Source organism: Choloepus didactylus, chromosome 4 (genome assembly GCF_015220235.1).
Source record: "Choloepus didactylus isolate mChoDid1 chromosome 4, mChoDid1.pri, whole genome shotgun sequence".
NCBI classification, from domain to species: domain Eukaryota; kingdom Metazoa; phylum Chordata; class Mammalia; order Pilosa; family Megalonychidae; genus Choloepus; species Choloepus didactylus.
The window spans coordinates 153,588,448-153,612,779 of NC_051310.1; the positions used below are offsets into that span (position 1 = coordinate 153,588,448).

General features: G+C 37.2%; 1 long non-coding RNA gene and 2 other non-coding genes across 4 annotated transcripts; all 3 read right to left on the minus strand.

Annotated features, from left to right (window-relative positions):
• Positions 1-23,984, minus strand: LOC119532225. 2 transcript variants are annotated; one of them, XR_005216492.1, is made up of 5 exons: positions 22,992-23,984; positions 9,879-9,919; positions 4,021-6,491; positions 3,040-3,150; positions 1-1,761 (listed from the first exon to the last, which is right to left on the minus strand). It is a non-coding gene; the product is annotated as an uncharacterized LOC119532225 (long non-coding RNA). The 2 variants fall into 2 exon arrangements; XR_005216493.1 differs by lacking the exons at positions 9,879-9,919; positions 22,992-23,984 and adding an exon at positions 9,231-9,824.
• Positions 2,057-2,204, minus strand: LOC119533732. Its single transcript, XR_005216841.1, has one exon. It is a non-coding gene; the product is annotated as a small nucleolar RNA SNORA79 (small nucleolar RNA).
• LOC119533736 lies at positions 3,767-3,843 on the minus strand. Its single transcript, XR_005216845.1, has one exon. It is a non-coding gene; the product is annotated as a small nucleolar RNA SNORD126 (small nucleolar RNA).
• Positions 23,985-24,332: the final 348 nt, after the last annotated feature.

Sequence of the window (24,332 nt, forward strand, 5' to 3'; positions counted from 1 at the left end):
CCAAAGCTCCAGATTCAGCAACATGTGGTCAGGTTTTTTGTTTGTTTTTTTTTTTTTTCACTTTTGCCCATCTGATTGCCAGTGAAATGGTATCTCCATGTTGTTTCAATGCACAATTCTTTAATTACTAGTAAGGTTAAGTGACTTTTCATGTGAATGACTACTCAGCGATCCTTACCTGTAAACTGCCAATTATATTGTTTTCTCATTTTCTTGATTTATATGGAGTCCTTTGTCAGTTACATGGTATGGAAATCATAGCTTGAAATTTTAGTGTACAAAAATTTATCAACCTTTCCTTTTTGTGCTACGTACTTCCATGTGATATTCTATGTTTTTCTAGTTTTACAGTTTTGCTACACACACACACACACACACACACCTTGAATCCATTCTTTCTAAAAGGAGTCTGGGTAGCAATAAGAACTCACAAGGGAAAGAGTGACCATTTCAGAAAGCAAACATTCTAACAGCTTCAGCCTTGATGGAAAGGTAGTCTAGTCCCATTTCCAAGTTATATTTAACAGGCAAGTGGAACAAAATACTGGAAATAGTGTCCTTCATGAGATGTAATAGTTATTGTTGCCTATTAAGTAATACCTGGGGATGTTACTGCCTACTTCAATGGCAAAACTACTTAGAATAGATATGAGAAAGTTTTTGTGAGAACATATTTACAAAAGCAGCCTAGAGATATCATAATGGAGAAAAAGCACTGGGTTTCAAGCGGCAGTTGTGCGCTGTACCTGAACACACAGAAGTAACTTCCTCACTCTTTGGACTCCTTGTTTTTATTCCCAAATTGAGAATCTCAAGAGAAAAGCCTGGCAACTTAAAGACCTGTCACATTTCATTTCTGAAATAGTTTGACTCAGCTGTTCAATGTTTTTACACACACTAATGAATGCTCATGAATTGTATATTCTCCATGAAGTGACTTCAAAAGCATATGATTTCATTTCTAAACTATGATGGCACAGTTTGTTCTCATACATCACTTATACCATTTAATTACCAGGTTACTTTCACCTTTCAAAAAACCATGTCATTTGATTTTAAAGTAATACTCTTGTGTAGATACTGTAAGTCCCTATGAGTATTTCTGTATCATATTTCTCTGAATTTCAGAAGGTAATTTTCCCTCCTACTATCTCTGAATCTTAAACTTTTACCATCATCTACTCTAAAACTCATTTGATACTTTAGTATTTGTTTAAATATCCAGTAAGTTTATAGATAAAATTTCACAATAAAGATCTCTTACCAGTAAACTTTTATTTATTCCTCACAAACACAGGTTGTTTTGGTAATGATTCTTCATTGCCTCTTGGAAGGATCAAGCCTTATAATCAGATATTAAAGAGTTTTAAGTAGACTCATGGGTATCCAAATAGCTTAATGTATCTATATATACATTTTACATCAGAGCTTAAGTCCCAGTTATTCCATTAAATGTCTTGCTGAAACACAACTAAAATGGTTGCCATTCTCCAGGAATTAAACAAAATCAATGGAAGAATTCAAATCACTTTACTTCAAATATTTTTTGAATATTTAACCTGAGTTAGGCATTAAGGATAAGAAAGGTATCCTGCTTTCATGGAGCTTACAATCTAGGAAGGGATTTAAGAATGACAGAAGAAAAAGTATTTTATTCTTTCCTTTGTGCCTCTTACGTTTTTGCAAGTCGATTCTATGAGACCACTTCTCATGAGAAATGTCAGCTTCCATCTTTAATGTGAAGAATCATCTATTTTCAGGCTACAAAGGAAAAAGTATTTTAAAAACTACCCTGATATTTGAACAAACACATGGGGGTAAGGGTAGAAACAGAGTAAAACCATTTGAATATAAATGACAACTTCACAATATAGTTTTTCAATAATTTCCAGAATTACAGCTCTTTCATAGCCCTAGGTCAGAGCTACTCAAATATCATCACAATCAAAGGTTTCTCTATAAACTATCCCCATGTTTTAAAATTAGGTTTCTCCCCCACCCCCCCCACCCCACTTACAGGTACATTTTCTTAATCTGAAATCACAAGCTGCTTTAAAATTGTCTGGCTCCGCAAAGATCAGAAGGCACTAACGGACAGCCAGCCCATCCTCATGGTGCCCTGAGTGAAGATAAGCCACTTTTGATATATGATGGACTAAAATCTCACTGCCTAAAGCTCCAAGCAGTGAGAGGAACAGCCATCAAATTATATCTTCAACTCCATTATTTTAAGAAACATTTAGTAAAAATAAAAGCAAGAAGAAACTTATTGAGATAGGAATCATTACATTTAAATGATTAAAGAGTCAAAAACTAGAAGAGACCATTAAAGATCAACTGGTCTTTACACAATATGAGGAACTGAATGACAAATAAGTTAGTGCCAAAACCATGATCAAAGAAAACTTTATTGAAACAATTATATTGGGATACACACTATAGTCCTTATCACCATACTCTGCTTGATGCCAGAACTAAATTAGGGCTTGGGTGCTCGGAGTGAAGATAATAAGAAGTAAGCAACTGGCAGAAAGACATGTAAGCAATAAATACAAAGAATTTCTGACAGCTTATATGCAGATGTCAGAAATGGTCAGGTAGTACAAAGCCTGAGATAAATATACACATGGACTCTGATGAAAAAATAGCTAACATCTGTTGAACATGTAGCATATGCTAAGCAATGTTCTAAGCACTGCATTTATTATCTAAATTTTTTCCCCTATGGTACAGTCTTATCATCTAATTTAATCTTCACGGTAACCATCCTTTGAGTGTTTATATCTTATATCTTCCAAGACATAAAGAAACAAAGGCCCCAAAATGTTAAATTTGCCAAGGTTACAAAGCTGGGTTTGAACCCAGTCTGACTCCAGAACCCATGTATAACTATACATCATGCTATGTCTCTACATCTTTAGTTGACTTTTTATGAAATAAAATTATGAAATACTTTGGAAACTAGCCATGAAATCAGAAAGGTGGATTTCCAAAAAACTTATATGTGCGTCAAAGCTTCAATTTCCACATAAGTCTCACCATAAAAGAAAAAGGCAGTCATCAATTGTATATCCAAGACTTACAGCACCCAAGAGTTTCAGTCTGGTGAAGAAGACTCAGATCTAGTTTTGGACTCCTGAAATTTCATTTCTGCAAGACATAGCCAAAAGCTAAAAAGTTAGTTCTCATACAAGTTAGCAAATATAACAAGATCACCCACAGAATCCAATTCCAGAGACAATAACTTCTAGTATTTTGATATCCTCAGATGATTTCTCAAAAAGGCATAAACATACAAAAATGTTCAAGCAGAAAAATTCTCTATAACCTGTTTTAACTTAGTGTATCATGAAAACACTTCTGTTTAAGGAAACATAAACGTACATCATAACATTTAAAGGTCTGTAGTATTTATTATATGGTCTTAAAATTGATTTAACTAACTTTGGGATTCCCTTAATCCTATATATAGGCTGCATTTGTTAAAAACTACTTAACTACCAGCTACTTAGCATTTAACTAAGTAGCTGGTATACTTACACCAGTCACCAGTGCTTTTTCTGTAGCATTTGAGTTTTTAGATTGAGGATTTCTAACCCTAGTTCTGTTTACCTCAAAGAGATACTGCAAATAATAATTTTTTAAAAAAGGTGCTTTTTGTTGTAGTGTTAAATTCATAATTAGAAAGATTTAAGAAATACTTGGGATCACTGACTAGACCCCAGTAAGAATTCCGATTCAATTCCAGATCTTTGCCCCTAGTTTTAGTCTGCTCAGAGCATGTGTTTAATCAGGGTGATCAGCTGAAACACGGACTTAACATGCATTTCATCATGGCAAACTGTAAATGACTGGTGAAGGGCAAACTACCACTACTCCTCAGCCTCAACCTCAAACCAGGAAATCCTTGTTAAGTTGGAACTAAAGCTTTTTCATCTACCAAATTTCAGTCATTAATAATACTGGTAGTAGATTAGAAATCCAAATGAGATAAAAATGAAGGTTTTGTCTTATGCTTACCTCTGGTATCAAATGACCAGCTTGTATCTGGGAATCATGTTGAGCTACATCATCTCCGGAAAATTAAAAAAGTACAAAACACATAAAGATTATGATGACATGATTTGAATGCCTAGCAGCATGCTACACACCAAGTTACACCCCTCTAGACTCAAGGAAAATTAGAGTAACTGGTTATTCTTTATTTGAATCTCTATTCAGCAATATAAATTAATGACCCATCTGTTGAAGAATGTCTTCAAATTCCTAAGCTCAATATCAAATTAGAGCATCTAAATTTTGTATAAACGTAAAAAGTTGGTACACAGTGGATGATTGTATGGTATATGAATATATTTCAATAAAATTGAACTTTAAATAAATAAATAAATGTTTGGATAAAACTGTACAATGAGTTTAACCAACTTCTGAAAGGTTAGAAAAGTCACAGCAGAACAGCCATGGAAAAGGAGCCAAAAACTTGTAAGATGCAGATTAAGTAGAGATTGAATCCAAAACTGTCCATTTTTCAAAGCATACTTCAGTGACCGAGCTAATGCCAATCTAATTCAACCTTTACTTTTGGAAATACTTTTTCATAGTAAACTAAAGAAAACCTTTCCTTGACATAAGAAAATTGAATTAGCATCATCTGGAACCCAAATCGGCCACAAGATGGCAATATAAGAAGCTCTAATTCTTCTAGAGTTTACATATAATCTGAACTTCCAGATAAAACAGACAAGAAATGCAACTCATCAGTGTAGACTATTTCCTGACAAGGAAGTCTTTAGAAAATTTTTATTACATTTAATGATCTTTTAAAACTTACCATTTAAAAATAGAATTTACAAAAGCAGTATTACAATTATACTTTTGTCACAATCCTTTCCATGCAGCAATGTGGAGATTTAAAACTTCCTAACCTCAAATGCAATCTAGATGGAAAGACAGGATTCATGAGTATTACTGTCCATGGCAAGCACCAAATAAGTGGTAGAGAGCCAGTAAGGTTAAGAAGAATCATTGGTCAAGAAAGGCTTCATAAAGATAAAAGGTGGGGCTTGAGCCGGGCCTTACTTAACTTTGCACTATCCGATAGGTAACTACTCACCACATGCAGCTCATGGCTACATCGGACAGCACAGATATAAAACATTTCCATCATCACAGAAAGTTCTGTTGGACAGCCCTGCCTTAAAGGATGGGTACGACTAAAATAGACCGAAAGGAAGCAGTGATCATCGTTCTTAAAAATTCCTGCTATCTGCCAAATACTACAGAAATTGTTTCATTCACTACAACCCCATATTTATACCATTATGTACATTTAAAAACTAAGGAAAATTGAGGCTCAGTTAAGTTAAATAAATTTCCTATGGTCTCCTAGCTAGTAAGAGGGAGCTAGGATTTAAATTAAGTTCTGTCGAAACTCCACACTCATTTCACCATGACACTTTCTACATTAAGCAACTGGGCTAAAGAAGACGGTTTGCATTAGGATGTAATGAGGATGATATACTGGCTCAGTATTTTAGAAACCTGGGATATTTAAGCACTAGAGATATAAGTGTTGTTTTACAATTTCCTTGCCCTATACTTACACAGTGCTTTAGTTATGCAAAATCTTTTAAGACCAGCAGCATGCAAGACCGACTAAGGAAGTAGACAGGAAGTAAGACATCAAGCCAGAAATTTCTAGTTTTAATAATGTCTACCTCAAAACTCTTAGGATCAAAGTACTTCTTATAGGAAAATAATCATAGGTTCAAAGACACAGCTTTTCTACCTATTTATCTCATACACAAAACCCAGATTGCAGGGGCCTGGTCTTTGTGCCCTTGGCACATAGCACAATGCCTAGCAGGTATAAACACTGACAGTAAATGCATTTCTTTCCCAATGCTCCCTACAGGATTCTAGTCAAGCCTCAGCAAGCGTCACTCTACCATGCAAAGGCCAGTCCATATTTACTGAGTATTCAGAGAGCTGAAGTAAATATTTTGTAAAGACTCCATAAACAATCAATGACCCACTGCTTTTATTAACTGTTGGCAGTTAAGTGCTTTCAAGTACCAGTGTTCATGGCCCAAAGATACATTTTATACATTTGAATAGATGCTCCAAGAAAGCCTGATACAAACGACAGATTGACAATACTAAATCAGTGAATAATTTCCATTTTAAGATTCAATTACCTCTCAAGTTTACTCAGTTCTATCCCAATTTACTTAGTGACTACTGTGTCTATTGTTGTGGGAAACTACAGACACACATACATGTAATTCAGGATCAAATCTTGGTCAAAGATCAAGTAGTTGCCTTTATAGTCCTATCAGCTTTTAACTGTGAAATGTCAAACTCCAAGCCCACTTGATTTTTAGGGAATTATGCAGCAGAAGTTAATGAAGGTTTTCACAGTGCCACTTCTGGTCTGGCACACAGGTTGTTGAAGACCTAGACTTTCCTCCTCAGTCGATTTCATCTTCAACCTAAAGCAAAATTAAAATACAAAACATTTTGTAGAAAGTAAATGGAAAACTGTTCACTCGGCTTGTTGCCTTTAAGAGATGGGTCTGTAAGGCATTCCTATCAGAAATACTCCAGGTTTGTTTCTCACTCACTGTCAGCTGTTTCAGCTAAGAATCCTGATTGTTTTAACCTCCCAAGAGGAGGAGAAACCCACACAGAGCATACTTGAAACAGAAAGTGAGCAGGTCAGAAACTAGCTGCAGCTCATCCCAACAGACCACCACTTCACCCAGTCCCAATCACCTTGCTGGTGGAACAAATGAGGACTTTGGGTCAAGAGAGCAAGAAGGAATAATTTTAAATCGGAATGTGAAAGGCAGTAAAATCTTCCCTATTCTGTTAACTTGTTATTTTATCTATTTCATAATACTTTCTCTATCTTAGAATTTATAAAGCACCTTCCATACTTCCTCATTTTTCAAGTACTGTGTTATTTCCTTATTATAGGCATGCAAACATGGTTTTGAGACTAAATGGCAGGTAACTTAGCATAGTGGTTAAGGTAATGGATTTCGTTGTCAGACAGAAGTGGATTTGAAATCTGGCTCCCCGACTTATTTGCTAAGTAACCTTCAGGCAAGTTATACAACTTCTCTAAGTCTCAACTGTTCCTTCTGTAAATGAGGACAAATATTACCCAATGGCTAGAACTGCTGTGAGGATTAAATGAGCTAATAAATGTAAACTACTTTGCACAGTAGCTGCCTATATTTAAATAGGGTGTTTTTATTTATTGTGTTCAAGATCAATGAGCTAGTGAGCTAATTCTGCCTACAAATTTCACTTTCACAATAACCCTGAAGCCAGAAAAGTTACTTACTCTCATAAGAGACCCCCAACTCCAAGATACTGTGTCCTTAAGAAAAGAGAAAAACTTGCTTCCTCCTCCCCTTCATTCCCTACTTAACAATGAAGACTTCAAGGTATTCTACGTAAAGTTACAGCTTAAACAGAAAAAGCAAACTTCCTTTGGAAATAAGCCAATTATTCTCCCAACCAGCAAAACATCTAACTAGGAAACAAGATGTTTCACAAAACATAAATTTAGGCTTTTAAGACTTTAAAAATAAACAGCTTTGAAGGAATTCCCAGAGACCTCCTACACATCCTAAGTAACACTTCAGTTTTTCCTAACTTAATGTTAAAAGGGACTTACTCACTGAACACCATAATTTCAGGGAGATACTCCACACACATTTTGTAAGTGAACAATGCAGGCATGCCCCTTCTGCCCCTGTGGTTACAAAGACCACGTGGTTTCCCTGAATCGCTGCTGTCTTCCTTTCCCAACATTAATATGTACTCATAAAAAAGATAAACCAACTCCTACTTAAACGAAGTGGGCAAAGATATATTCACATAAAGGCCATCAGCATGGTTTTGCCTTTGAAAGAAAATCCTTTATTGCCCTATCAACATTATTTAGGGTGTTGGGCAGTTTCTCATCATCACTATGTGCATAAAACAAATATAAATAACAGGAAGAACTGCACATTACCTAGCATCCTTATAAATAGAGAACTAATATATCAAAACTCAACTGAAATGTCACATGTGCCAATTGGCTTATGTACAAGGTTATTCTCTGCAGCATTTTGGGGTGAACTTAAGATAGTAAACTACCTAAATGTCTTACCAATGAAGGTTAAATAAATTATGGTATATTTATATATCATAATACTATGCAACCATTATAAAGAATTTAGAGCTATTTACTCATATGGAACTATTCAGTGGGAAAAGTAAGGTATAGAAGAGAACAGGGCTAAGTACACATATTTGCTTCTATCTGCATAAAATATCTCTGGAACAATAAATTAGAAACTAAAACTTATAGTGAGGAGGGGATTTGGGTGGCTTAGGAACAGGAATCAGACTTTTCATTGCTGTTCAAATGTTGAACCATGTTGAAACATTACTATTCAAAAAATAAATTAATAAAGCTTGAGATTATAAGAATGATGGGAACTACAAATGGCTATTACCACATTCCATCAACTGTTCCATTATTTTTCTCATCCTTTCTGCCTGTAAGAATAAATCAACACACATTATAATTGAATTTATGTAAGAGAAAAATAGGAATGGGGTGAAATTACACTCCAGGTCACTAGGCAAATATTTTCACAAGAGTTAAGACAGCCTTACTGAATGTACCACTTCCAGAAAGCATCTAACATTTATTATATAACAGTGAGTGCCTGACACATATATATTTCATTTCATCTTCTCAAGCTGTGCCTAAGAGTGGGAACCTGTATTGCCCAAGGTCACTGGAGTAGTAAATTGTGACATTGGAACTTGAATTTAGGCTTGGTAGTCCCCTGACCTTTCTCAGTATATCTTAACACTTTTTAAAACACCCTCACCACAGCACCCACATTAAAATTAGGAGCTCCTCTTAGTGATCAGTAAAATCATTCCAGTGTTTGCTGCCTAGTGTCACCAAGAAAGCTAGAATGCTCTGAGCAAAAAGCAGGGTAAAGACAAAGTCTGCTGCAGCTCCCACAAACCCAGTAAGAACCTGGGCCCAGCAGACACTCACTGGAGAGAGAAAATATTCAGGGCTGAAATCTTCCCCTCAAGACCTACCTCTCATCTAGCGAGACATAAATCAAAACAGCATTGGGATGATAACAATACCTTTCCCTCCAAGCAAAATGAATCCAGGCCTTTTGGAGGAACATAGAAATCTGTACCTGAATCAGAATCTATTGGTGACCAGGTCTCGGGGAAGGAAGGCAGACTCTGCTGCAGAGGCCCACGTGGAAACAAGCCAGGCAGAGCATTTCACTTGCTGCCCCCAACCTCCAAACGGCTGTAAGTAATCGCCTTGCAACTCATACACACTCCAATGCTGGTTTGAAATAAAGGTCCTGCCACCGGAGTATATGGGTCAAATAGAAGAGAAATTCAAAACAGATAGAGAGCAAAGTAAAGTGCACACTCACCAGTCCACCAAAACGGAGAAAGTGGAGAGACAGGAAGTGGCCTCTGTTGATAGTCTCAGAAACTGATTGGCTAATGAGTAAAAAGCGGATTCCCTCCTCCTTTACCTTAAAAGGTGCTAAAATGTCACAACCCCTCCTTCACTTACCTGTCTCTAGATGGACCAGTGATGCTTCTTGCCTTGTTTTTAGATGGAACTTTTTAAACCTGGTTTCCCTTGGGGTCAATATACTTAGCAAGCAAATACAGGCTAATTCAAATTATTTATATATGTTCTTGTTTAGATGGCCTTATTGTATTCTATTACAAATAATTTTCATCCCTTCAGAAAGAATTCAGGTTAATTATCCACGATAACAGGTTCCACTATAAACAGTCGAGGTCAAGTTAGAACTTACCCTGAAGTTAGTATTTGAGCTCAGTGGCTTAGTTTCTTCAACTACAAAAAGAGAAAAAATGATAAGATTAACCTCTTATAATTGCTGTGATTAAGTAAAATAATTTATACAATGGACTCAGTATAATGCTGACTGCATAATAGTACTCAACAATGTGTTAATTATTACTTTTAGTTTCACTTTAGATATATCTTCCCAAAAAGCTGTAAACAACTAGAAGGGAAAGTGTGTTTTTACAAAACTCTGGATCAAAAACAATGACCTTCAATGCTGAGGACATAATAGAGTATTTTGATTCTTCACAACCCCCTCCATTTAAGCTGTTATGTTCTTCTTGTCTGTTAGGATTGTTCTTTAAGCCATAATTAGAGAACCCACCAGTACACCATTCATCATGATTCATAATTAATATTTAAGTATATAATGCAGAATATGTATACAAATATACATATAAGGTGCATATACCAAAAGTATAAGATTCAAGGTATTATACATAGGAAGAAAAGATATAACTCTCACAGCAGTTCTCGCTTTTTAATAGTTTCATCCTCTCTACCCTACTTCAGCCTTGCTAGAAACTACTACCCATTCCAATCTACTTTAGAGCTTGTCTGTTCAAAATTTCCCAATATTCAGCATCAAATGCTGACTTATTGTCTCATAATTGGTCTACTGAATTATAACTTCTAGAGTCAAAACTACTTCATTTATTGAATATTTACCATAAACCAAGGATTATGTGAAACACTTTACATTAATTACCTCGTTTTATTTTCACAATAATCCAAGAATGTAGGCACTTTTATTATAACTATTTTACAGAAGAAGAAACAGAATTATAGAGGTTAGAGAATTTATCCAGTTAGGAAGTAATAAAGTCAGAATTTGGGCTCCATTCATCCAACTTGAATGCCCAGACTCAACCACGACATTACACTACCTCCCATTGTATGAGTTCAGAAGATCCCAGAAAACACACGTTCCTTTAAAAAACATTCCCATCAAACATTAACAGCCATTCACAGCATTCTGCATTCCAAGTTTTAATACTCACAACAACCTGTTATGATAGTCTCACCAGCTGCTAATATCAAAATTTTGTGCACAGTAAAATCACTTTGAGAGTTGTTAAGTAGATTCCTGGGACAGAGATTCTAATTTAATGGGTAGGATTCAGCACTATTTATTTTAATAAGTACCATCAAGTGCTTCTGATGGGTTTAACTGAGGCCCACCTTTGGAAAACAGAGACTTAATTCAGGATGTTAAAGATATTATCACTGCTAAAATGAGTACACTCCTGGAAAATGTAGCACTCTTAAGAAACTTCATTAACAGTACAATCAGAATCAAGAATCTGAGAATAGCCATTTGTTAGCAAATAAATATTAAGCATACCATTTGCACCAGCAAGTCCCATCTGTACTTATGCCCAAAGAGGCATGTACAATGATGATCATTGGTTGTAATAGCACAAAATTAAAAATTACCATGCTTATCCAAAGGGGAATCATTAAATCATGGGTACAAGTTTTCTATCAAATACTACCCAGTAGTTACAGAGAATGAAGTAGATCTGCATATCCTAGCATGGAATGGTCTCCAAAGCATTTAAGTGAAAAAAGTCAAGTTGCAGAACAACACATGCAATATGCTCACATTTTTGTAGCATCCTCCCAAAAAAGGCAAAATAATATATTTGTAAATGTGCATATATGTGTTGGTGAGTGAAAAAAAAAAAAATGGAGTGGAAGGAGAAACACTAAATTGGTAACAACGGTTACTCCTAGGAAAAATAGCATGGTTGGGATGGGTCTTCTTTTGTTTTTTTTAAATATAAACAAGGAGAATGCATTGATGTTTAAACAATTAAACAGTACCCCACCACAACCAAAATAAAGATAGTGTACAAGAGTAGGTTTTAATAGAGGAGTGGAAAGAGAAAAATGAGACCACTGACCCCCCTAGGGCAGAAAAACATGCCTCCAGAGTCTAAAAGGACAAGGCATTGAATGACTAACCCCTAAATTAGCCTGGGGTTCTAGAGACAGGGCCTTCCGTGTGTTCACCACCCCTACCCCAAGTTACTACTTTCCCCTTTCTTAGGCCTTAGGCCTCACCACCTTTTAGTATTTCCTGAGGATCCTCTCCCCTACAAGATTGTTGCAAAGTTGAAGACTCTCCTCAACATCCCCTGTCCTAGTTATTCCTGACGTCATGAACACAAATTCCTTGAAATGGTGTTTCTAATTCATGATTTTGCAAATCACTTCTGGGAAATTAAAATTTAATTTATATCAAAATAAAATAATACCAGAAGCATACATGTGGGCTTTGCTGCACTTAAAGCAAGAATGAAGACTATTCTACTTATTTAATCACATATTTAAAAATTCCTGGTACAGTCATTCTGAACCCTGATTTTGTAACCCTGTCCTAAGGGGAGATCTCAAACCCATGCCATGGTCATATTTGTCAGCGCACAGCTAACAGCTGTATTCCTTGTTGAATGGATGCTAACAGATACTGGATTCCTGCAGGGTGGCCTTCTCAGCAAGTCACCGCCCTCTTGGCAGCAACTATGCACCTGGGTAGCCAATGAAAATCTTCATCTTAAGGTGCTACACAAGGATATTCTTAGACAATGTTCCATGTAAATCATTATCCTTTCCCTGATACTTTCCAACTGCATGATCTGGAATAAACTGCTTAAACTCTCTGAGCCTCAATTTTCTCCTCTGTATCATACAGATAGTTAACACCTTCCTTCCTAACAAATATACAAATATATGAAAGAGTCTATTCAAATAACTGGTTCATAGTATGTGCTCAATTCATGTTCTACTTCCTTATTCATTCTCCACTCTCATTCATAAAGGAAGTAAAAGAAAGTAATCACCTGTTTACATGCTTACTGCATAATAAGTATTCAATAATTTAACTACTATCATTACTAAAATTAAATGAGGTGATATACTTACATACATAAAGTTCTATTATGTATTAGCTATTTTTAATAATAATTTCCATTTTGATACATTTTCCTGTTCCTAAACAAATGCCTTTTAGACCTAGTCTAACTTTTTTTGTGCCATAATTAAGTCAAATACAAAATGCTTTGACATAGAACTGAAACAGATTAACCAGTACAACACATTTGTGGAGTGCTATTTTATCAGATTTACTCCCAAATACTTGATATACTTTGATGTTATAAATGGTTTATTTTCTAAAATTTTTAATTTCTAGCTGTTTAAGCCTCTTTTATAAAGAGAACAATTATTCTATGGATTATTAGGTACATTATATATGTATACGGTTTTCCATTCCTTTTTTTTTTTTATATTCATTTTATTGAGATATATTCATATACCACACAGTCATACAAAACAAATCGTACATTCGATTGTTCACAGTACCATTACATAGTTATACATTCATCACCAAAATCAATCCCTGGCACCTTCATTACCACACACACAAAAATAACACGAATAATAATTAAAGTGAAAAAGAGTAATTAAAGTAAAAAAACAACACTGGGTGCCTTTGTCTGTTTGTTTGTTTGTTTCCTTCCCCCATTTTTCTACTCACCCATCCATAATCTAGACAAAGGGGAGTGTGGTCCTTATGGCTTTCCCAATCCCATTGTCACCCGTCATAAGCTACATTTTTATATAATCATCTTCAAGATTCATGGGTTCTGGGTTGTCGTTTGATAGTTTCAGGTATCTACTGCCAGCTACCCCAATTCATTAGAACCTAAAAAGGGTTGTCTATATTGTGTGTAACAGTGCCCACCAGAGTGACCTCTCAGCTCCTTTTGGAATCTCTCTGCCACTGAAGCTTATTTCATTTCATTTCCCTCTTTTGGTCAAGAAGGTGTTCTCCATCCCATGATGCCGGGTCTACCTTCCTCCCCAGAAGTCATATTCCACGTTGCCAGGGAGATTCACTCCCCTGAGTGTCTGATCTCACATAGGGGAGAGGGCAGTGATTTCACCTTTCAAGTTGGCTTAGCTAGAGAGAGAGGGCCACATCTGAGCAACAAAGAGGCATTCGGGAGGAGGCTCTTAGGTACAATTATAGGGAGACCTAGCCTCTCCTTTGCAGCAACAGTCTTCCCAAGGGCAAATCCTGTGGTAGAGGGCTCAACCCATCAAACCACCAGTCCCCTATGTCTGTGAGCACATTAGCAACCATCGACGTGGGGCAGGCCAATACCCCTGCATTCTCCACCAGCTCCTCAAGGGGGATCTGTATATTTTTTTCCTTTTTTTTTTTTTTTTAAATCAACTGTATAAAAAATAAAAAAAAATTTAAAAATTTAAAAAAACATACAATAAAAGAACACTTCAAAGACACCATAACAAGGGAGTAAGAAAAAGACAACTAACCTAAGATAACTACTTTACTTCCAACATGTTCCTACTCTACCCCAAGAAAGTAACCTAATACAACAACATTTCTGTGAACTTGTTCCTACTATACCCATCAGAAATTAACAGACCATAGTCATTCCTGGGCATTCCAAGAACATTAAATTTACCCATGATAGCTTATCTGTACTTATTGGATTATCGTTCCCCCTTCCTTAATTACTCTCTATTGCTAGTTCCCCTACATTCTACATTATAAACCATTTGTTTTACATCTTTCAAAGTTCACATTAGTGGTAGCATATAATATTTCTCTTTTTGTGCCTGGCTTATTTTGCTCAGCATTATGTCTTCAAGTTTCATCCATGTTGTCATATGTTTCACAACATCGTTCTTTCTTACTGCCACGTAGTATTCCATCGTGTGTATATACCACATTTTATTTATCCACTCATATGTTGAAGGACATTTGGGTTGTTTCCATCTCTTGGCAATTGTGAATGACACTGCTATGACCATTGGCGAGCAGATATCCTGTTCGTGTCACCGCTTTCCAATCTTCCAGGTATATACCGAGAAGTGCAATCACTGGATCGAAGGGTAACTCTATATCTAGTTTTCTAAGGAACTGCCAGACTGACTTCCAGGTGGTTGAACCATTATACAGTCCCACCAACAATGAATAAGAGCTCAAATTTCTCCACATCCCCTCCAGCATTTGTTGTTTCCTGTTTGTTTAACGGCAGCCATTCTAATAGGTGTGAGATGGTATCTCATTTTGGTCTTAATTTGCATCTCTCTAACAGCTAGTGAAGCTGAACATTCTTTCATGTATTTCTTGGCCATTTGTATTTCCTCTTCAGAGAACTGCCTTTTCATATCTTTTGCCCATTTTATAATTAGGCTGTCTGTACTACTGAGTTGTAGGGTTTCCTTATATATGCAAGATATCAGTTTTTTGTCAGATACATAGTTTCCAAAAATTTTTTCCCATGGAGTTGGCTGCCTCTTTACCTTTTTGACAAATTCCTTTGGGATACAGAAACTTCTAAGCTTGAGGAGTTCCCATTTATCTGTTTTTTCTTTTCTTGCTTGTGTTTTGGGTGTAAAGTCTAGGAAGTGGCCGCCTAATACAAGGTCTTGAAGATGTTTCCCTACATCATCTTCTAAGAGTTTTATGGTACTTTCTTTTATATTGAGATCTTTGATACATTTTGAGTTAATTTTTGTGTAGGGTGTGAGGTAGGGGTCCTCTTTCATTCTTTTGGATATGGATATCCAACTCTCACAGCCCCATTTGTTGAAAAGACCATTATGACCCAGTTCAGTGACTTTGGGGGCCTTATCAAAGATCAGTAGGCCATAGATTGGGGGATCTATCTCTGAATTCTCAATTCAATTCCGTTGATCAATATGTCTATCTTTGTGCCAGTACCATGCTGTTTTGACAATGTGGCTTTATAATAAGCTTCAAAGTCAGGGAGTGTAAGTCCTCCCACTTTGTTTTTCTTCTTTAGAGTGTCTTTAGCAATTCGAGGCATCTTCCCTTTCCAAATAAATTTGATTACTAGCTTTTCCAAGTCTGCAAAGTAGGTTGTTGGAATTTTGATTGGGATTGCATTGAATCTGTAAATGAGTTTGGGTAGAATTGACATCTTAATGACATTTAGCCTTCCTATCCATGAACATGGAATATTTTTCCATCTTTTAAGGTCCCCTTCTACTTCTTTTGGTAGAGTTATGTAGTTTTCTTTGTATAGGCCTTTTACATCTTTGGTTAAGTTTATTCTTAGGTACTTGACTTTTTTAGTTGCTATTGAAAACGGTATCTTTTTCTTAAGTGTCTCTTCAGTTTATTCATTTCTAGCATATAGAAATATTACTGCCTTATGTGCATTAATCTGGTATCCCGCTACTTTGCTAAATTTGTTTATTAGCTCTAGTAGCTAATAAACAAGGACAGTTTTACTTCTTCCTTTCCAATTTGGATGCCTTTTATTTCTTTGTCTTGCCAGATTGCCCTGGCTAGCACTTCCAGCACAATGTTGAATAACAGTGGTGATAGCGGGCATCCTTGTCTTGTTCCTGATCTTAGAGGGCAGGTTTTCAGTCTCTCACCATTGAGTACTATGCTGGCTGTGGGTTTTTCATATATGCTCTTTATCATATTGAGGAAGTTTCCTTCAATTCCTACCTTTTAAAGTGTTTTTATCAAAAAGGGATGTTGGATTTTGTCGAATGCTTTTTCAGCATCTATTCAGATGATCATTTGATTTTTCCCTTTTGATTTGTTAATGTTTGTAATACATTGATTGATTTTCTTAAGTTGAACCATCCTTGCATGCCAGGAATGCACCCCACTTGGTCATAGTGTATGATTTTTTTAATGTGTCTTTGGATTCAATTTGCAAGTATTTTGTTGGATTGGCTGGTAGTTTTCCTTTTTGTAGCATCTTTGCCTGGTTTTGGTATTAGATTGATGTTAGCTTCATAAAATGAGTTAGGTAGTGTTCCATTTTCTTTGATGTTTTGAAAGAGTTTAAGTAAGATTGGTGTCAGTTCTTTTTGGAAAGTTTGGTAGAATTCCCCTGTGAAGCCATCTGGCCCTGGGCATTTATTTGTGGGAAGCTTTTTAATGACTAATTGGATCTCTTTGATTGTGATTGGTTGGTTGAGGTCTTCTGTTTCTTTTCTGATCAGTCTAGGTTGTTCATATGTTTCCAGGAAATTGTCCATTTCCTCTACATTATCCAGTTTGTTGCCATACAGTTGTTCATAGTATCCTCTTATAATTTTTTAAATTTCTTTGGGAGCTGCAGTAATGTCACCTTTCTCATTCATTATTTTGTTTATATGGGTCTTCTCTCTTTTTGATTTTGTCAGTCTAGCTAGGGGCTTGTCAATCTTGTTGATCTTCTCAAAGAACCAACTTTTGGTGATATTTATCCTCTCTATTGTTTTTTTGTTCTCTATGTCATTTATTTCTGCTTTAATCCTTGTTATTTCTTTTCTTCTACTTGGTTTAGGATTGGTTTGCTGTTCATTTTCTAGCTTCTTCAGTTGATCCATTAGTTCTTTCATTTTGGCTCTTTCTTCCTTTTTAATATATGTGTTTAGTGCTATAAATTTCCCCCTCAGTACCACTTTTGCTGCATCCCATAGGTTTTGGTATGTTGTGTTCTCATTTTTATTCATCTCTATATATGCAGCAATTTCTCTTGCTATTTCTTCTTTAACCCACTGATTGTTTAGGAGAGTGTTGTTTAACCTCCAGGTATTTGTGAATTTTCTAAGTCTCTGATGGTTATTGACTTCTAATTGTATTCCATCGTGGTCAGAGAATGTGCTTTGAATAATTTCAATCTTCTTAAATTTATTGAGCCTTGTTTTATGTCTCAGCATATGATGTATTCTGGAGAAAGTTCCATGAGCACTTGAGAAGAATGTGTATCCTGGTGATTTGGGATGTAATATTCTATATATGTATGTTAAATCCAATTCATTTATCAGATTGTTTAGGTTTTCAATTTCCTTGTTGGTCTTCTGTCTAGTTGATCTATCTATAGGAGAGAGTGATGCGTTGAAGTCTCCCACAATTATTGTGGAAACCTCAATTGCTTCCTTTAGTTTTGCCAGTGTTTCTCTCATGTATTTTGTGGCACCTTGATTGGGTGCATAAACATTCATGATTGTTATTTCTTCTTGTTGAATTGCCCCTTTTATTAGTATGTAGTGGCCTTCTTTGTCTCTCATAACATCTTGCATTTAAAGTCTATTTTACCTGACATTAATATTGCCACACCTGCTTTCTTTTGGCTGTAGCTTGCATGAAATATTTTCTTCCATCTTTTCCCTTTCAATTTCTTTGTGTCCCTGTGTTTAAGATGACTCTCTTGTATGCAACATATTGATGGTTCATTTTTTTTATCCATTCTGCCAATCTATATCTTTTGATTGGGGCGTTTAATCCATTTACATTCAATGTTATAACCGTGAAGGCATATCTTGAATCAGCCATCTTATCGTTGGTTTATGTTTGTCATATATATTTTTCCCTCTCTCTATTAATATCTTTTAATGTACCCATACTGAATCTCTTTAGTACTGACCCTTTCTCCATGTTTCTTTCTCCTTTCTTTGTTTCTCTGTCTGTAGGACTCCCTTTAGTATCTCCAGTAGGGCAGATCTCTTGTCAGCAAATTCTCTCAGCATTTGTTTGTCTGTGAAAAAATTAAGCTCTCCCTCAAATTTGAAGTTGGAAATTTTCCTCACTCAGGATTTTAAATATGTCATGCCACTGCCTTCTTGCCCCCATGGTGGCTGCTGAGTAGTCACTACTTAGTCTTATGCTGTTTCCTTTCTATGTGGTGAATTGCTCTTCTCTTGCTGCTTTCAGAACTTGCTCCTTCTCTTCTATAATTGCCAGTGTGATCAGAATATGTCTCGGAGTGGGTTTATTTGGATTTATTCTATTTGGAGTTCACTGGGCATTTATGATTTGTGTATTTATGGTGTTTAGAAGATTTGGGAAGTTTTCCCCAACAATTTCTTTGAATACTCTTCCTAGACTTTTACCCTTCTCTTCCCCTTCAGGAACACCAATGAGTCTTATATTTGGATGTTTTATATTATCTATTATATCCCTGAGGTCCGTTTTCATTTTTTTTTATTTTTCCCCCATTCTTTCTTTTGTTCTTTCATTTTCCATTCTGTCATCTTCCAGGTCACTGATTTGTTGTTCATCTTCCTCTAGTCTTGTACTATGAGTATCCAGAATCTTTTTAATTTGGTCAACAGTTTCTTTTATTTCCATAAGATCATCTTTTTTTTATTTACTCTTGCAATGTCTTCTTTTTTTTTTTTTTTTTTTTTTTTGTATGATTTCTCTTTTTTGAAATAATTAGAATATGCAAATCCATGAAGTCAGAAACTAGAATACAGGTTACTAGGAGATAGGTGGGGGTGGGGAATGGGGAGTTAATGTTTAATTGGTACGGAATTTCTGTCTGGTGTGATGGAAAAGTTTTGGTAACGGATAGTGGGACAACATGGTGAATGTAATTAATATCACTGAATTGCATAATTGAAAGCGGATAAAGTGGGAAATTTAGGTTGTATGTAAGTTACAGAATAAAAACCAGACAAACATAGGACTACACAACACAAAGAGTGAACTCTAATGTAAACTATGGACAACAGTTAAGAGTATAATTATAATAATATTGTTTCATCAATTATAACAAAGTTACCACAGTAATGCAAGATGTTAATAAGGCAAACTGTGTGTGTGTGTGTGTGTGGTAATATATGGGAAGTCTGTACTATCTGTATGATTTTTCTGTAAACTTACAACTGCTCTAATTAAAAAATAAAAAGTCCAAAAAATTTTAGTGTGATAGATACATTCATTATCTTGACTGTGGTGAAGGTTTTATGGATGTATTCATATTTCAAAACTTATAAAACTGTGCACTTTAAATGTGAACAGTTTATTATGTGTCAATTATACCTCAATAAAACTATTTTTCTTTTTTTTTTAATTACCTGGATGACTTGATAAAACACAGATTGTGGAGTCTGACCCCTAGTATTTCTGATTTAGTGGGTCTGGGTGGGGCCTGAAAATTTGCATTTCTAACAAGTTCCCAGGTGACGCTGATACTGCTGGCCCAGGGTCCACACTGAGAGAAGCACTGTACTCAGGGGCCACGTCATGGGCAGTCTCTATCCACGGGACCAATTAAAATAAAACAACTGTCCTAACATCATTGGAACGGGCACCTGTGGCTTGGATTAAGATTTCCAGGTTCAGCCCCATAGGTGGCAGTGAGTGTGCTACACTCTGGAAGACTGTGCTTGATGACTTAGAAAGTGACTGGGCACATGTAGGTGGCACACACACCTGATATCACATGACGAGAAGGGCAAGTCATGACCACAGTCTTTGTCCCCCAAGCCCATGAGGCCGGGCTAATGTGAGAAAGACATTAGACAAATCCAAAATGATGGATATTCTGCAAAATGCCTGACAAGGACCCTTCAAACTGTCAAGGTCATGAAAAACAAGGAAGGACTGAGAAACTGTCACAGATCAGAGGAGACTAAGGACATGAGGACTAAACACAGTGGGGTATCCTAATTGTATCCTCGAACACAAAAGGGACATCAGTGGAAAACTGGTGGAATCCAAATAAAGTCTGGAGTTTAGTTAATAGTAATGTGCCAATGTGGGTTTCTCTGTTTTGAGGTACCATGGTCATTTAAGATAATAGCGGAAATTGGGTGCAGAGGGTACAGGCATTCTTTGTACTATCTTTGCAACTTTTCAGTAAATTTAAAATTATTTTAAAATAAAAAGTTTATCTAAAAAAGGGGGGGGGGATTGGGGAGGACCCCCGCATCTCCTTATTCTGAAAATTGACAATTAAAAGAAAATAAGGGGACACCTGGGAAGCCAGGCTTAAAATAAAATCACAGTCAAGATCCCCATGTATCCTTCCCCAGCTTCCCTCAATGGTAACATATTGCAAAACTGTAGTGCAATATCACAACCAGGATATTTACCTTGATACAAAGTACAGAACATTTCCATCCCTGCAAGAATCCCTCATGCTGTCTTGGGGCTTCTCTAAGCAGAAAGGAATTTGAAACAGAGATTTAAGTGTTTATAAAATTACTGGAAGGGCTGAAGGAATGGTCTACAGACTGGGTCTCCAGCAATAGTTTCCAGAACACCACAGAACTCACCAATGGGGAGCTATTATTTTGCCACAATCAGGAAAACGGGGAATCAAGACAACACCACTAGAAACATTGTACTGCAGAGCACATTCCCAGAGTAAAGACCCAAGGATTTAGCATATGGGTCTAGAAGCTTGTCCCTGGGTGGGTTGAGTTTGGCTGCCACCACCACACAGATGCTTCTGGACTCTCAGGAAGCTGGGGACCAGCCACCACGCACTGCTGCAAATCCCCACCGCTGCATGTCCTTGCTTGCCGGCAGAAATCAGCCCAAAGCAGCAGGATCATAGCCACCGCCATCATCTCTCTATCTGGCTGAACCCATCAGCCTCTGGGATTCCAACTGCAACCGAGCCTTTATAGGAGGTCTTGATTTCTTTATGTCACTCTGATGTACTCTCTATCATCCTTTCATCTCAGTCTGAAGAACTCCATTTAGCATTGCTTGTAGGGCAGATCTAGTGGTGACAAACTCCCTCAGCTTTTATCTGGGAATGTCTTAATCTCTCCCTCAGTTTTGAAAGACATTCTCACCAGATATAAAATTCTTGGTTGGCAATTGGTTTCTCTCAACATTTTAAATATTTTGTCTCATTGCCTTCTTGGCTTCATGGTTTCTGATGAGAAATTGACACTTAATCATATTGGGACTTCATTGTACCTATCATGTTGTTTTTATTCTGTAGCATTTGACACATAGTTTGTCTTTGTTTCTTACGCTGCTTTAGCTGTGCACAAGCTGCTTCTCCTTGCAGGGCAAGTTCTGGGAGGGTCGCAATGTCTTCTTTATGCTCTTCCAGGGTCTTCTTGATGTCCTTTATATCCTGTGCCATGCTCTTCTTCATGTCCTTTATATCCCGTGCCATGGTCTCATCGTTCATCTTTAGTTCTTTGATTAATTGCTCCAGGTACTGTGTCTCCTCTGATATTTTGATTTGGGTGCTTGGGCTTGGGTTATCCATATCGTCTGGTTTTTTCATATGCTTTAAAATTTTCTATTGTTTTTGGCCTCTTGGCATTTGCTTAACTTGATAGGGTTCTTTTAAGATTTGTAGACCAATTGAAATCCTTATCTCTAATTTGTCAGATCTGCAGCTTCCTGGAGTACACTTTCTCTAACTAACCAGCAGGTGGTGTCCACGAGCCACCTGTTCCCCTCAAGCCAGTTCTCCCCCGCTTTGTCTTTGTGGTGAGTGGGGCAGTGAGCCTTGTGGGATCCAGTTGGTGTACCAAGCTTGCTTGTGCTGTTGGTGCTGCCCACTCTGTATATGGGGCGTGTGTCTGGGCGGTCAGGGAGTGGGGGCGGCTCTAACAATCAAATCTCCCTGGTGTTCCTGGAGTTTTAAAGCCGCTGCAATAGTCTAATCCTTCAGTTCAGTCCTGCCACAGTTTGTCTCTGCCACTGACCCACAAGACCTTGGTATTGGCATATGGCCCCTGAGACTTGCAAGTGGGTCCTTCTTCCAGGCTGTGCACCCTCAGGTCCTCTGTTCAGGGATGACTGTGCTATGTCACAGGTAAGTGCCATCCCCCCAGGGTGGTTCTGGGCTCACTTGCTATTTATTTGAACTGAATGATTCCACCACTGTCCTAGTTCTCAAATCTCCAGATGGTTCAGGTGAATCTTCGGGGTCCAGGAACCACAGAGCAGTACTTCATTCAGATGTTTTTGTCCCTTCATGGTCACGAAACTGAAGAAGGGGCACTTCCCGGAAACGAGTCAGTTGCTCAGTGTGGCTAATAGAAGTCACACTGAACCCTTCCATTTCTTTTTAGTTTAAAAACTGATTCCATAGTTTCTTCTGGAATTTTTATATTCACAACCAAATTACATGAAAATAATGAGAATTTTCTTCTCTTTTTTCAAAAATTTATCTTTTGAACAAAAGTTCTTAATTTTAGCAAAATCAAATTTATCAATATTTTCTCTTATAAGCAATGATTTTTGTGTCTTAAGTAAACCTTTCCCGACCCCAAAGTATAAAAGAGTTACCTGTATTTTCTGCTCAGGGTTTTCGAGTTTCATTTTTGAATGTTAGTTCTTGATCCATCGCAGTTCACACACGCAGAAAGCCATACCAGGGCAAAGCACAACTCCTTTGACCGCCAAAGCAGAAGTCTTTGGCTGCTCTCCAGCTTCATCCCACACCACACTACCCTTTGCTCTTAGTGCTTTGGCCACCCTGTGTCTTCCTTCTTCACTTGCTGATTCTTCTGATATAGTTCAACTCTTGTCATTACCCTAGTGAAGAGTTCCCACTCATTGACTGATGATCTGCTCCCCCATTAGCATATTCCTTAGCAGCACCATTACTGCCGCACTTTTACATTTGCTTGTGTGATTGCTTGATTGTGTTCCCAACTAGACTATAAGCTCCACGAACTATGTCTATTTTGGCTAAACTATCATAACAAATATTTATTGAATTAATTAATGCCCGAATTTCGACTCATCCTTCCATACCTGGGGTAAAATCTACTTGTCTGTGTGGCTTTAGTTTAATATATTGCTGAAATTCATTTGCTAATATTTAATTTTAAAGGCATTTATTTATTTATTTATTTACATCAAACCCTCATTTTCTCTTACCAGGAACTATTATAGCCTAAAACATGTCTGTAAGTGCTGTCTGAGAATCACCAATATCCGAGTTACTTGGCATGCTTGTTAAAAACGCACAGGTCTGGTACCCCCTACCTTAGAAGGTCTGGGGTGAGGTTCAGCAATGTATTTTAATATGCCGCACTCACCTGCCCCGTGATTCTTATGCAGCCAAATATTAGAAAACCCCTGACCTAAAGGATCTCTCGTGTATTCTCTGGATTTAATACAGTCTTACGTAATATTACCCAGATGACCATGTTTCTCTCCCCTTCGGGGCGTTCCCTAGATCTTGCATACCAGACTGATCCTAACTTGCCTCCGCGAATCCCTCCCTGTTCCCGAAAGGACTATGTTTTTATGCAGTTTCATACCTCAGTGCCCCCTTCTCCCTAGTTAAACGCAAGTTCTTTTTTTTTTTTTTCAAACTTTCCCCAACCTCACAATTCACTCAGCATCCTATTCGGAAGGAGAAAAGAAGAAAACAGAAAAAAAAAAAAAAAAGGACGGGGGAGAGTAGTCTGAATTAGGTTATGAGGCCCCCGGTTAGGGTACCTCACCTCAGCCATTGAACTCTCCGAAGCGCTGGCCGTGAGTCTGTTCCAAGCTCCGGCTAAGGAGGCATCCGCCGGGCCCAACCATAGAGATCAGATCCACGGCATCTCCTGCCCAGTCTGCCCTCGCGCGGAGACCCGTTCTCTGGGAACTCACCTCCCCGAGCACAGGGAGGGC